We start from the raw sequence: 14,617 nt of genomic DNA, 5'->3' as shown, positions 1-14,617 counted from the left end.
AAAATATGTCTACATACATCTCCTTTTATCCATTTTGATGACAAGTAGCACTTCTTTCCCAAAGGAACTTTATATCCAACAGACACAAAATATCCGTTGGACTGTTGGAAATTACTGATCTGATGTCGAAGTAATTGCTGCATCGCCTCCAAAACCCACCATTTCTTAAGCTAAAGTAGACCAAGGTAATCCCTATATTAGCATATTACTAAGATAAACAGAAGGCACTGTCGAAACATTTAGGACGTGAGCTTGTCAATCTAAATGTGGAGGGACACAAGCTTAGCCCCGGCCAGCAGCTTGGGCGGAACTGTCAAGAAGGTCAGCTCCTGCACGTCGACGTCGCCGGGATCCTTGCTGCTTGTCACCTCCATTTCCACCGCGATGGCATCAGTCGTGCCTTTGGGCTCCCCCGGCGGGCCGTTGGCCCACAGCTTGGCCCAGTAGTGCGGCAGTGGGGACGCCCCCGCTCTGATGCAGACGACCGACACGGCGATAGGCGCGCCGATGTTGAGCATGCCGCCGACCAAGAAAAACGCGTGGCGGTCCTCCTCCGTGAACAGCAAGTGTCGTGGCTCGGACAGTGGCATTTGCAGCTGGAGCACCTTGTCGTACTGGATCCTATGCACAGGCATGGGATGCGCGTTGCTGATGTGGTGGTAGAGCGCCGGCGGCGGGCCGTAGTAGCCGCAGACGGGCACGGGGCATTTGCAGGGCGCGAGCGGACACACGCTCTGGTGATCAGCGAGCTTGTGGTAAGTGACGTAGAGCCCACAGCCATCGTGCAGGCACTCCACCCTCAGCGACGAAACGATGGCTTCCACCGCCGTGTTTCGCACGTCGAAGCCACCGCCGCGCTCGCACTTCTGGCACTGCCGCTGGTTCCCGGGGCGCTCGACGCGGCAGTCGGTGCAGGCCAAGTGCCCTCCCTTGCACTGCAGAAATCAATCGAACATCACATCAATCAAGAAACTTGCACCTTGCTCAGTCAGCCGAATGGACGAGGTGTATTCGAACCTCATACACTGGAGGCGTCATGGGGCGGAGGCACAAGGGGCAGTGGAGCATGGTGAGGTCCATCGAGACCTTAGTGAGCTCCCTCGTCGGTTCCTGTTCCGTCTGCATGATCTTGCCCTCCTCGTGCACAACCATCTCTCGCTTGGGCCGGGGCATTACAAAGCTTTACCGTCACATATTTTATACTCTGCGCATAACTGTCGTCCCGCATACCAAGGAAGGCAGTAGTTTGAGTTTTCTGGACAAATTTGCCCCTGTGCATGAGTAAGCTGCATAAATATCGACAGTTAATGCGCATGCAATGGTTGGCTGGTCCTCCTTCCTTTTCGCTTGAGTTGGCTTCCCCAGGCGGTCAAGCCACATCCGGCGCTACACGTGTTTGCCTGTAGCCATTTTCTGCTTTGGAAACTGGCGCGATTAATGGGGGCAGAACTACTCGAGCGGGGGCACAGATGGAAACCAACGCGGACGCGCAGACTAATCTGAGAAAAACAAGAAAAAGTTATACGCAAAGTAAAAGGAATCAGAGGGAGTACTACTTCAAGGTGCATTAAATCAACACATGCAAGTATCAAAAGGAGAGTCACGACATGCATGCATGCGTTATAATTAATGCATCGGTAACCCTAAATTATTGAAATATCTTGAGTGTGGTGCTTTGATGTGTCGCGTCAACTCGTACATCAACGAGAAGTTTGATTATCCTCTCCCTCGCGGACTTAACTGCACCTGCCTTTGGCTGTATGACAGGTTGGCCACACACTTGTTGGGCCGACCTGTCATACACGCAAAGACAGGAGCGCCCTCCCTCGCCCATGAGCGTGGTGGCTGGCAAGACTAGGAGAAGCTTTCGCTACACGCTCTCCCTCCGGCACGCGGTGGTCATGCAGCAGTTCAATCAGTGTCAGATGGCCAGAAGCGTCCTGTAGTACTCCTCCAGTGCAGTAGTACACCATCATTGTTCGACTTCCCGAAGAGGCGAAGAGCCAAGCGCAGCCCGGCCGCTCGTGTGGCAGTTTCACGTGTAGAGTAGTCTAGATAGCATGTATCGTGCATGTAAGCTTAAAATCGTTGGGGTCAGCTCCATGCTATGTGGTCGTCTCGAAGTTTTTTTTTTAATTAAAATAGTCTTATGGCCCTACATGTCACCCTGGTGATTGTAGTTTGCACGCTCATCTGGTCAAGACAGGAATATATATTTTAATTTGTCTTTTCGAAAAGGGGGGACTCCCCGGCCTCTGCATCAGAACGATGCATACGGCCACATATATTTTAATTTGTGGTGGGTAAATGTTAGAGGTTGCAGCAAATATAGTGTACACTGCGGGTCTTTCAGCCAAGTTTAGAGGCAAGCATGTGGGGCCAGTGCTATGATATGTCGCGTCAACTCGTAGAACGAGGAGAAGCTTGATTTTACTACATGCATTCTCCCTCGCACATGCGCGCTGTTGCTCGCAAACGAGGATAGACTTTTGCTTAGTAGTACTTCTACAACAAGCTATCCGTCCCGCTCGCGGTGGACGAACATGCAGCAGTGGATTCGACACTGTAGAAGCAGTAGTAGTAACATCATTGTTCGTCTTCTCGAAGAGGCGAAGAGCCAAGCGCAAACCGAACGTTGCAGTTGCGAACATTGGAGCACGCATATAGCCAGGCTCTTGCATGAGAGAAAATTGCTATGTGAGCCCACTATTGTACTAGTACATACAACTATTTGCTAGTATAGCCCTGTAAACCAGAAAGGAGTATTTGCCCTTCTAGAGATTTCAACAAGTGACTAGACTACACCGAGACGGAGTATATATGGAGCAAAATGAGTGAATCTGCACCGTAAATAAATACGTACTAGTTCTATCGTTTTCCTCTCCGAGGTGCACAATATTGAGTATACTGACTAGTCTCTTTCTGACACGCATTTACGTTTTTTTTGACACAGTACAGACGCAAGCGCTCATATGCACGCGCATACACTCACCCCTATGAACACACACACGCACGGCACTAAGTATCATCTTGAAATTTACGAAGTCACCATAGGCACCTCATCGTCGACGGGTCCATAGGTGCTTGAATGCCAAGGAGGAAGAGGGTAGCGGTTCCCGAGACGTTGAACGGTCAATGATGCATCCTCAATTACATGCAGAGGGAATTAATTGGAGAAGTAGACTAGAGCTAGCATGATGTGAATGCAACAGAGTTTGGACTCTCATATAATAAAGGCGCCCCACCACTCCAATCCATCTACTCCCAAGTCTCTGCGCAACACTGCTCACTCCAATCCAAGACCAAGTGACCAGAAGCCACTAGCACCTATGGAGGCGATGGATGCGAGCGGCAGTAGGCTGTGCCAAATCATCCAAGGCGCCGGCCTACGGCCCCGCACTGCGCAGCGTTTCCAGATGGTGCTGGCGACCGCAGGCATCATAGCCCTCGCCGACGCCGGCTTCGCCTCTCGCATGGACGACATGATGGTCAACTCCATCCGCAAGTTCACCGCCGTCAAGAAGCGCGTGGACGACCTTGCCGTGCTGCTCCAGCCCGCGCACCCAGGCTCCTCATTGCCTGCCACCCTCATCGGCCTACATGGTGACGAACTCTTTCAAGCCCTGGTGGCCCTGCAGGTGCCGGAGGTCACGACGAAGAATGTGCACCTCGAGGCCGCGCTCGCCGCGCAGCGCCTCGCCATGCAAGAAACCGTCGACCTGCACATCCACGTCTACGAGGAAATCATCTACATAGGCCACTACAAGGCAAGCGAGGACAGAAAGACGTTGGCCTTCTTCCAGCGGCTGGAATCTTTGGACGCCATTATTCAGAAGCACGTCGACCTGGCCACGAAAGCCGCTGCTACTTACGCGCCGTTCGGTGGGCCGGCGCCCTGAGTCGAGGAGGTGGACTTCGTCGATGGATGCATCTCTTCTTCTTATCTCCTGTAACCAGCACTGCATCGCCTCGTGGCCTTAATGTGTTATTAGTATAGTACTCCCTCCGTTCCCAAATATAAGTCTTTCTAAAGATTCCAGCAAGTGACTACTACATACGGAGCAAAATGAGTGAATCTACACTCTAAACTATGTCTTCATACATTTGTATGTTGTATTCCATTTGAACTAGTATCTAAAAAGGCTTATACTCCCTCTGTCCCATAATATAAGAACGTTTTTGGCACTACACTAGTGTAAAAAACGTTCTTATATTATGGGACGGAGGGAGTATTTATGAACGGAGGGAGTATATGGAATTTTTTATTCCAGTCGTAACGTTTTCACTGTGATGTGGGGCCGCAGTTGAGCAAACCCACCCCACCCACCGGGCGTCGGCCGAGTTTAGAATTAGAAGAGAGAAACGAGGGAGGAGAGCTAGCTGTAGAACGGACGCTGTTGTCAGATGGGACTCATGTTTATAGAATAGGAGTACTGAGCACTCGTGCCTATTTTTTGAGGGAAAAATTAGTCGTATGTCTAGTACCACTAGTTGGGTGCGTGTGACCTATAGCTGTCATCACTTTAGGTCTCCTTTTCGAACCATGGCTACGCTTCACAGTACATATTTTTTCATGCATTTATCCTCCTATATGTACTCCTAGGCTATTTCCACGTGCTCCCATTCGCCGACATGTGGGACATAGAGCATCTGGGTCGTAGTGCATGCACGACTCGGAGCATATGCCGGGGTACTTTGCATTTCAGACCTCACGAATTACATGCAAACCCCCCGCAAAAGAATAAATAAATCAATGAATTACTACATGAAACCGGATTATGTTCGTGGAAACCGGAGCATGTTCATTAAATTTTGGACATAACACGTTTATAAAAAATGACCGGACCTAAACCAGTCTAAGGGCCTCTTTGATTTTTCCCGAAAAAAGGGCCTCTTTGATTCACAGGATACTGAAAACACAGGAATGGGGAAAGTATGATGGCGATGAACCAAGACGAGGAGAAATCTAACTCAGTTAGAGGTTAGAGTTAGATTCTAACCCTGAACTAACTCTAAACCAAAGAGGTGTATGGATGGCAGGGTTAGATTGACAATAAATGCTCTATCTCAATCATTTGAGTACTTTGGACCCTATTTTTGGTCAGACTAAAATAAGTCCCTTGGATCCAAGCACCCTCTTGGCCTGGCCGGCTCTTCTGTGGCTGTCGGATTTGGGGTTCTGGCAGACCCTCTAGATTTGGGGTGCGCACGGAGATTTAGCCCTCTGTCTACCTGCACCTCACCGCCTCACTATGAACTAAGCAATCAAAGGAACAACACAAGAGACACAGAGTTTATACTGGTTCAGGCCACCATTGTGGTGTAATACCCTACTCCAGTGTGTGGTGTGGTGGATTGCTTCTTGGGCTAATGATGAACAATACAAGGGAGAACAGCCTCGCGAGGGTCTGTTCTTGGCTGGTGCGATGAGCTGCTAGGGGGAGTTCAGTCGCTCTCTCTACTGGTTTCTAGGTGAGGATCCCATCGTCCCTACCTTGTGGTGGCTAGTCCTATTTATAGGCAAAGGCCCAGTGCCTCTTCCCAAATATTAAGCGGGAAGGGCGCCAACAATTGGCCATTTTCAAGGGGAACATCTAGTACACTTATCCTGACTAAAGTTGGTCCTCGCCTGTCAAAGGCTCTGGTGGTGACGCCTTCCTGGGCTCCACGATGACCTCCTTCCTACCGTTGTGACGATCTTGGTCTTGTTGCTCCGAAATGGATGCCTTTGCTTGATGCTCTTGCCTAAGTTTGCTCCCTTTGCACCAAAGAGGAAAGAAGGACACTGTGCGGGCTGGCGCCCGCCTGGCACCCTTAGTCGTCATGGCTTGTGTCATGGGCACCTCGCGAGGTACCCCGCCTTGATCTCTCCGTCTCCTCGCGAGCCAGCCTGACGAGGCCGTGCCTGAGGAAGCCTCCTGTCGTCCGCCCCGCGAGGCTTGGCCCCTCGCAAGGGACTTGAGCTCGTGTTGACGAAGATGGGCCATGCTGGGCTGCCCCTTGAGCCACGCCGCAGTCCGCAGGCAGGCAAGTCTGGGGACCCCCGTTTCCAGAATGCCGATAGTAGCCCCCAAGCCCAAGGCGCGCCCGGACTTGGCTGAGCAGAGAGACGAAGTGGTAAGTGCGAAGCGCCGCGGGCCCTAACAGCTTGCGGCCTCGGGCGCCGCGTGGCGGTTGATAGGATGTGGGCGGCCCCGCTCCCCCACAATGCCTCGATAACAGTGTGAACCGCCAGGTCCCTGCATACAAAGCGGATCATGATTACCTGTGGTCGTGGTGGCAGACGGTTGGCCTCCTCCGGCTATAAGTACGGGGCGGCGCTTGCCCTTCCGATCCATGCCTTCTTGCTTCTCCTTTTCTTTCATGGCTCCGCCAAAAAGGTTCTCGGCCGCGGAGAAAGGTAAGGCCCGCCAGGCGGAACTTGACTCTCCTCCCCCCAAGCGCGGATGAGGTCGTCCCCGCAAACACCCTGCGACTCCCATGGTGGCTCCCCGCGGTCACGGAGGCGATCTTCCGCGTGGAGAAGGGCGGGCGGCCACCGCTAGGGGACGCATCACGGCCGCGCGACCCCCTAGGCCGCGCTCCCACTCGGCAGAGGTACTGCCGGAGTTCGCTGTGTGGGCGCAGAGCCGGCCAGCACCCGGCTCCAACTCCCCCGCTTCCTCCTAGGTGAGCTTCCGGCTGGGGCCCCGGGCGGCCTCTGGCTCCAGGTAGATGGTTGCTACGGCCGAGCCTCTTGGGCTTCGATGGAGGTCTCCTCGGCCGAGAGCTTGGCCCTGACCCGCGGCTGGCACACGTTTGCCCGCGCGCGTGGTCTGATCCAGCGGTGCACCTTGCACTTCAAGTTCGACGGCGATGCCACCCTCTACGTGAGGGTGTTTGGGGAAGATGGTCGCCGCGCTGGATGTTGCCCCGAGAGCGACGACCGCGGCCGCGGGTCCAGCCCCAGTAACGATGAAGATGACAACGCGCATGCGGCCGGTGGCGGCAAGGTTCATCGAGCTTCGACGACTCTTCTTCGAGCAGCGGCACCTCCAGCGGCGGCCGCGATCAGCCTCCATGCCGCCGCGCTCGCCTGGAGGGAGGTAGCGGGCCTGCCCGCCATCGCGCCTCGGTGAAGCGCGAGATGGAGTCCGTCTAAGCTCCGGAGGCAGTTCGAGTCTCCCTCGCGAGCTGATGCCGGGCGAGTCGCGCCTGTTTTGTTTTCCCTTTCCCTGCGCAAAAAGACAGCAGTGTAGGGTCCCGCGAGGGTCTGCTGGGACTATTGCTGTTTAATTATAGTACTGCTTCCTCTATTTTGGTATTTGTGCCCTCATGTCGTACGCCAGTGCGCAGGAATTACTTAACTCGGGGGGAGGGCTTGTCGCGACCCTTGCTTCTCGAGGCCGGGGCTTTGTCGAAAGTTCCACGTCCTGCGGGGGTTAGTCTGGAGAGGTAGTTCCCGGCCTTGGTCGTGGAGGCGATCGACCCAGGCCCTGTGTTCGTGTCGCGATGCCTGTGGGGCACGGACTGGAGGGGTGCTCCTGTAGTGGACCCGGGTTGGGTAGCCTCGAATGACAAGGGCAGAAAACGCTCGCGAGGGTGCCCGCGGTGCCCCCTCGCGAGACTTGCACGAGAGAAATCGGGGCAGGATAGCGAAAAAGGCAAAGGGTCACAAACCAAAGACGACAACAACTTCAGCAAAACCTCGAATGGGGATGAACAGCCAACTTCAGAAAGCAAATGGGAAAAGCCGCGTCCGACACCTAATCTAGTCTTCGACGTCTTCTCACCAGTGCGGAGCTAAGTGCTGCCACTGGGTGTGGGAGGGAGCCCCAGGGCCTGAGGCCAGCGCTCCTGAGACTCCGGGGCGTGTACAGCCCCACTCATTATTACGTGAGAGTTTCATGGGCGGCAAGCTTCACAGGCATTGGCCTTCTTCACAGGCTCCGGGCCTTTCTCCTGAGGATAGACTTCACAGGCGTTCGCCTTCTTCATAGGCTCTGGGCCTTTCCCAAAACACGACAGCTTCACAGGCATTCGCCTTCTTCACAGGCTCTGGGCCTTTTAAAAGAGGCAACAGCTTCACAGGCATTCGCCTTCTTCACAGGCTCTGGGCCTTTTCCAAAATGCAACAGCTTCACAGGCATTCGCCTTCTTCACAGGCTCTGGGCCTTTTCCAAAACGCAACAGCTTCACAGGCATTCGCCTTCTTCATGGGCTCTGGGCCTTTTCAAGGGTAAAATCTCCGGAGGTGCTGGATGTTCCATGCGTTTTGGACGGGCACCCCCTCCTGAGTCTACAGGCGCGCGGAGCCGGGCCTGGAAACATGAACAACCTTGAACGGGCCCTCCCACATGAGAGAGAGCTTATGCAGTCCCTCCTTGGAGAGGACCCACCTGAGGACGGTCTCCTACCTCGAGTGTCCTGTGGCGGATGTTTTGGCAGTGGTATCGCCGTAGCGCTTGTTGGTATCTTGCTGCTCGAAGCGCGGCTTCTCGGCGACGCTCCTCCCCCAGCACGAGGTTCGTCCCCCGCATGGCGTCCTGCTATGCCTCGTCGAACGCCAGGACCCGCGTGGAACAACGTCTGACCTCGTGAGGGAGGACCGCTTCAGCTCCATAGACTAGGAAGAATGGGGTCTCGCCGGTTGGCTTGGTCGCGGTTGTGCGGATGGACCACAACACAGACTGAAGCTCGTCGTACCAACCTCGGCCACAGGCCTCCAACTTCTTCTTGAACGTCCTGGTTTTGAGGCCCCTCAGGACCTCCGCGTTGGCCCGCTCGGCCTGACCGTTGCTCCGGGGGTGCGCCACTGAAGCGTAACATATTTGCGTTCCAAGGTTACCACAGTATGTTTTGAAGATATTACTGGTGAACTGTGAACCGTTGTCGGTGATGATGCGGTTTGGTACCCCGAACCGGCTCACGATGCCCTTGATGAACTTGAGCACAGACCCTACGGGGATGGTGCGGACAGCTTCCACTTCAGTCCACTTAGTGAACTTGTCCACGACGACGTAGAGGTAGCGATAGCCCCCTGGCGCCCGAGGAAATGGGCCCAGAATGTCCAGCCCCTAGACTGCGAATGGCCATGAGAGAGGTATAGTTTGCAGGCCTCCAGCCGGCTGATGGATCTGCCTGGCGTGGAACTGGCAGGCCTCGCAAGCCGTCACCAATTCGACAGCATCATTGAGTGCAGTTGGCCAATAGAATCCACTGCGGAATGCCTTGCCAACGAGGGTCCGCGACGATGAATGATGCCCACAGTCTCCACCATGTATATCCGTTAGTAGTTCCTTCCCTTGCTCCTTGGAGATGCAGCGTAGGGACACATCATTCGGTCGCCTTCGGTAGAGCTCTCCATCCCTGATGCAGTATGTTGTGGCCTGCCGCGCTACGCGCTCTGCTTCCTCCTCCTTCTCTGGCAAGATCCCTTGTGTCAGATAGCTCTGGAGCTCTGTGATCCAGCACCCCTCCTGAGGCTCCATTGTCAAGAGCAGACGCGCCCCTGAGGCCTGGCCACAGGTCGAGGCTCCCGAGGCCGGCGGCTGGGGGAGCTCCTCCCGAGGCTGCACCGTGCTTGACAGTGATGGCGTGGCCGATGGCTTGAAGAGCCGTTCTTCGAAGATGCAAGGCTCCTGAGGCAGTCGCCTGGATGCTCGTTTGGCGATGTCGTCGGCCTCCTGGTTGGTGCCACGGGGCACGTGCTGTAACTCCAGCCCCCAGAACTGCTTCTCCATCCTGCGGACCTCCGCAATGTAGGCTTCCATGTGCTCATCCCTTGGCTCGTATACTTTGTTGGAGAAGTTGATGAGGAGTTGTGAATCTCCTTTGATGGTAAGACGTTTTACCCCGAGGGCAGCCGCCGCCTTCAGGCCTGCTATCAAGCCTTCATATTCTGCTATGTTGTTGGAGACCTTTTCCCCACGTTGGAAACAGAGCTGCACGGCGTAGTAGAGCTTGTCTCGGGTAGGAGATATAAGCACTGCACCAGCCCCCGCGCCGTGCCTGGAGAACGCCCCGTCGAAGTACATGACCCAACCGTCCGGCGCCTCGCTTCCCGGGGAGAGGGATCGATCCTCATCAGCCTTTAGGCCCGGCGCCTTTGTCCACTCTGCTACGAAATCTGCCAAGGCGGCCCCCTTGATGACTCTGGTTGTGCTGAATTCGAGCTGAAACACTTGCAGTTCAATGTTCCACTCAGCGACTCTTCCAACTGAGTTGGGGCTCCTGAGCACCCTCTCCAGAGGGTACGCTGAGACAACCTTGATGGGGTGGCCCTGAAAATAATGCCGCAGCTTGCGCGAGGCCACCAATAGTGCGAGGAGAAGTTTCTGAGGCATGGGGTACCGCGCCCTTGCGTCCCGCAACACTGTGCTGACGAAGTACACAGGATGTTCAACTTGGTAGGGAGTGCTGGTGTCGATGGCACCCTCCGGAGACCGCGGCGCCTCCTGAGGCAGGGGACCCCCCAGCGGCTGGTCGCTAGGGGGAGGGGTTCCCACTGTCTCGAGCGTGTTCCCCAGTGGCGGCTGATCCTTCTCGGCTGTGGTGCTGGTCTCTGCGGGTCTTTCTTGTTTATGTTCCGCACCGACCCGGGCGGATGCCGTGGCTTTGTTCTGACACTCCTCCCTAACCGCCACCAGAGCTGCGCTGGCGGAGTAGGGAGTGGCTACAAGGTAAAGCACTAGGGGCTCCTGAGGGTGCGGGGCCACCATTACCGGAGGGCTGGTTAGGTACCTCTTGAGGTCTTGGAACGCCTTGTCTGCCTTTTCAGTCCATTCAAAGGGTCCCTTTTTCTTCATCAGCTGGAAGAAAGGCAGCGCTCGCTCTCCCATCTTGGAGATGAAGCATCCCAGTGCTGTCACGTGCCCAGTGAGCTTCTGCATTTCTCTGAGGGTTTTGGCGTGCTCATGTCCTCGACCGCCTTGACCTTTTCCGGGTTAGCCTCGATGCCCCGGTGGGACACGAGGAAGCCCAAGAGCTTGCCTGAGGGGACCCCAAGCACGCACTTCTCTGGGTTGAGCCGCAAGCTCACGGTGTTGAGGCTCGCGAAGGTTTCCTCCAGGTCTTGTATCAGGTTCTTTGCCTCGCGAGACTTTACCACAATATCATCGATGTAAGCCTCAACATTTTTCCCAATCTGTGGGCCCAAGGCGATGTGCATCAGCCGCTGGAAGGTCGCCCCTGGATTGTGCAACCCGAACAGCATGCACGTGTAGCAATACACCCCACACGGGGTTAGAAAGGCCGTTTTTTCTACATGTTCTACCACCATCTTGATCTAGTGATACCCAGAGAAGGCATCCAAGATACACAACAGGTCGCACTCGGCGGTGGAGTCCACGATCTGATCGATGCGGGGAAGCGGGAACGGATCTTGCGGGCAAGTTTTGTTGAGATTGGTGAAGTCGACGCACATATGTTCCTTCCCTCCTTTCTTCGATACAACGAATAGGTTGGCCAACCAATCCGGGTATCGGACCTCGCGAATGACCCCTGCAGCTTCCAACTTGCGGGTCTCTTGGATGATGAAAGCCTGGTTTTCCTTGGACTGCCGTCTTTCCTTCTGCTTCACGGATCGGACATTGGGGCACACATTGAGGTGGTGCTCGATTACGCCCCTTGGGATCCCCGCCAGCTGATCGGGCTCCCATGCGAATACCTTCTTGTTCGCGCGCAGGAACTTGACCAGGGCCTCGTCCTGCTCGGGCTCGAGGCTGGCGCCTATGGTGAAGGTGGCGTCAGTGGATCCGTCCTCGTCAACCAGCATATGCTTGGTTTCTGCCTTGTCTTGGGTGAACAACTGCTTCTTCTTGGCCGGCGTAGCCCCCTTGGGCTCAGGGGCGTCCGAGTCGGCGGGCTGCGCCGACGCCGCCGTCTTGAAGTGGAGCTTGAGCACTTGCAGCGCATCTCCGGTGTCTCCGCACACGGTGAGGACGCGCTGCTCCCGGGCATTTTCATGAGGTTGTACGCCGGGTGATTCTAACCCTGAACTAACTCTAAACCAAAGAGGTGTATGGATGGCAGGGATAGATTGACAATAAATGATCTATCTCAATCATTTGACTACTTTGGACCCTATTTTTGGTCAGACTAAAATAAGTCCCTTGGATCCAAGCACCCTCTTGGTGTGGCTGGCTCTTCTGTGGCTGTCGGATTTGGGGTTCCGGCAGACCCTCTAGATTCGAACACTGGGGTGCGCGCGGAGATTTAGCCCTCTGCCTACCTGCACCTCACCGCCTCACTATGAACTAAACAATCAAAGGAACAACACAAGAGACACAGAGTTTATACTGGTTCAGGCCACCATTGTGGTGTAATACCCTACTCCAGTGTGTGGTGTGGTGGATTGCCTGTTGGGTTGATGATGAACAATACAAGGGAGAACAGCCTCGCGAGGGTCTGTTCTTGGCTGGTTGCGATGAGCTGCTAGGGGGAGTTCAGTCGCTCTCTCTACTGGTTTCTAGGTGAGGATCCCATCGTCCCTACCATGTGGTGGCTAGTCCTATTTATAGGCAAAGGCCCAGGGCCTCTTCCCAAATATTGAGCGGGAAGGGCGCCAACAATTGGCCATTTTGAAGGGGAACATCTAGTACACTTATCCTGACTAAAGTTGGTCCTCGCCTGTCAAAGGCTCTGGTGGTGACGCCTTCCTGGGCTCCACGATGACCTCCTTCCTACTGTTGCGACGGTCTTGGTCTTGTTGCACTGAAATGGATGCCTTTGCTTGATGCTCTTGCCTGCGCTTGCTCCCTTTGCACCAAAGAGGAAAGAAGGACACTGTGCGGGCTGGCGCCCGCCTGGCGCCCTTAGTCGTCATGGCTTGCGTCATGGGCACCTCGCGAGGTACCCCGCCTTGATCTCTCCGCCTCCTCGCGAGCCAGCCTGACGTGGCCGTGCTTGAGGAAGCCTCCTATCATCCGCCCCGCGAGGCTTGGCCCCTCGCGAGGGTCTTGAGCTCGTGTTGACGAAGATGGGCCATGCTGGGCCGCCCCTTGAGCCACGCCGCAGGCCGCAGGCAGGCAAGTCTGGGGACCCCCGTTCCCAGAACGCCGACAGTGGCCTCCTCCCGCTCACAATTGACATAAATGAACCATCGATACAAATCAAGCATGCAAAACATGATAATTTTTACTTTGTCCATACAAATGAGATATCCCACTTAAACATGCAAGTCGTCAATCAAGCTTCACAAAATATAAAAACACTTCATGAAACAAAGAATGAGCTAACTCATCACGGAAGTCGTTCACGATAAGGAGGGAGCCCGGAGCCCCTCACACACCGAGGGAGGAGCTCGCCATCGTCGCTCTGGAGGAAGGCTCTGTAGAGTCCAAGCCCCGGGAACCCCTCCGACGCCGGCCCTTGCGAGTTAAGGTCGACACCGGCATGGGTAGCAGGGCTGCTTGCCGCCGACTGGGAACTTAATCTTTGGGCCTCTAGAAATAATGCAAGCCTATAACTAAAATACCTAGAAAGGTGAACTGAATCTTTGGGCCTCTAGAAATAATGCAAGCTTGAAACTGAAATACCTAGAAAGGTGAACTGAATCTTTGGGCCTCTAGAAATAATGCAAGCCTGAAACTTAAATACCTAGAAAGGTGAACTGAATCTTTGGGCCTCTAGAAATAATGCAAGCCTGAAACTAAAATACCTAGAAAGGTGAACTGAATCTTTGGGCCTCTAGAAATAATGCAAGCCTGAAACTGAAATACCTAGAAAGGTGAACTGAATCTTTGGGCCTCTAGAAATAATGCAAGCCTGAAACTCAAATACCTAGAAAGGTGAACTGAATCTTTGGGCCTCTAGAAACAATGGAAGCCTGAAATTGAAATACCTAGAAAGGTGAACTGAATCTTTGGGCCTCTACAAATAATGCAAGCCTGAAAATGAAATACCTAGAAAGGTGACCTGAATCTTTGGGCCTCTAGAAAGATTTATTACCTCCTCAAGCAGCATCAAACAATTCCATGCGTGCACCACAAATCTATAGCAAGTTTGATCAGGATCTACTTTTCCAAATCAGAATTAGCGCTAGAGCAAGCAAGATCAATGATATGGCCGTGAGACAGAGAAGGAACAAACAAACTCACCCCTCTCGTGACCTCCCTGGTAGATGCGCCGCCGCCGCGAATGATAGAGGGAGAAAAACGACTGGTGAAGGGGGAGTGGGGCGACCTTCGAAGGTCGGAGGGAGAGGGCGGGCGGAGTAGGGTGGCGGAGGCGGGAATGAGAGGGCGGCTGGAGGAGAGAGAGGGCGAGCGGCGCTTGGGCGGGCGGCCCTATGGGGAACAGAGAGGAGTCGTGCGAGAGGGGGGAGCGATCTGGTGTGGGCAGGTGAGATTTTTTTAGGGGAGCGATCTGGTACGGGCAGGTGAGATTTTTTTAGTTCTCTTTTAGTGGGCCCGAGGATAACTAACCCAATTAGAACCTCTCCACCGGGCTAGTATTTTTAGCTGGGTTAGAGCAAACTAGCTCAAACTAACCCCTCTTGTTTCGATAATTTGAGGCTATTTCAACCCAAACTAGCTCTAACTCAAGGATCCAAACAAAGAGGAGTGTTACTGTACATGCTACAGTGTGGACTGTAGCACATTGTTTTTTATGGCCATATCACCACATTGTTTTCTAC

General features: G+C 54.3%; 1 pseudogene; it reads right to left on the bottom strand.

Moving 5' to 3' along the window:
* Positions 1-239: 239 nt before the first annotated feature.
* LOC119338191 lies at positions 240-1,080 on the bottom strand (annotated as a pseudogene).
* Positions 1,081-14,617: the final 13,537 nt, after the last annotated feature.

This window comes from Triticum dicoccoides, chromosome 7B (genome assembly GCF_002162155.2).
Source record: "Triticum dicoccoides isolate Atlit2015 ecotype Zavitan chromosome 7B, WEW_v2.0, whole genome shotgun sequence".
NCBI classification, from domain to species: Eukaryota; Viridiplantae; Streptophyta; class Magnoliopsida; order Poales; family Poaceae; genus Triticum; species Triticum dicoccoides.
The sequence above is the reverse complement of the archived record's forward strand: the minus strand, read 5'-3'. Positions and strand labels throughout refer to the sequence as shown.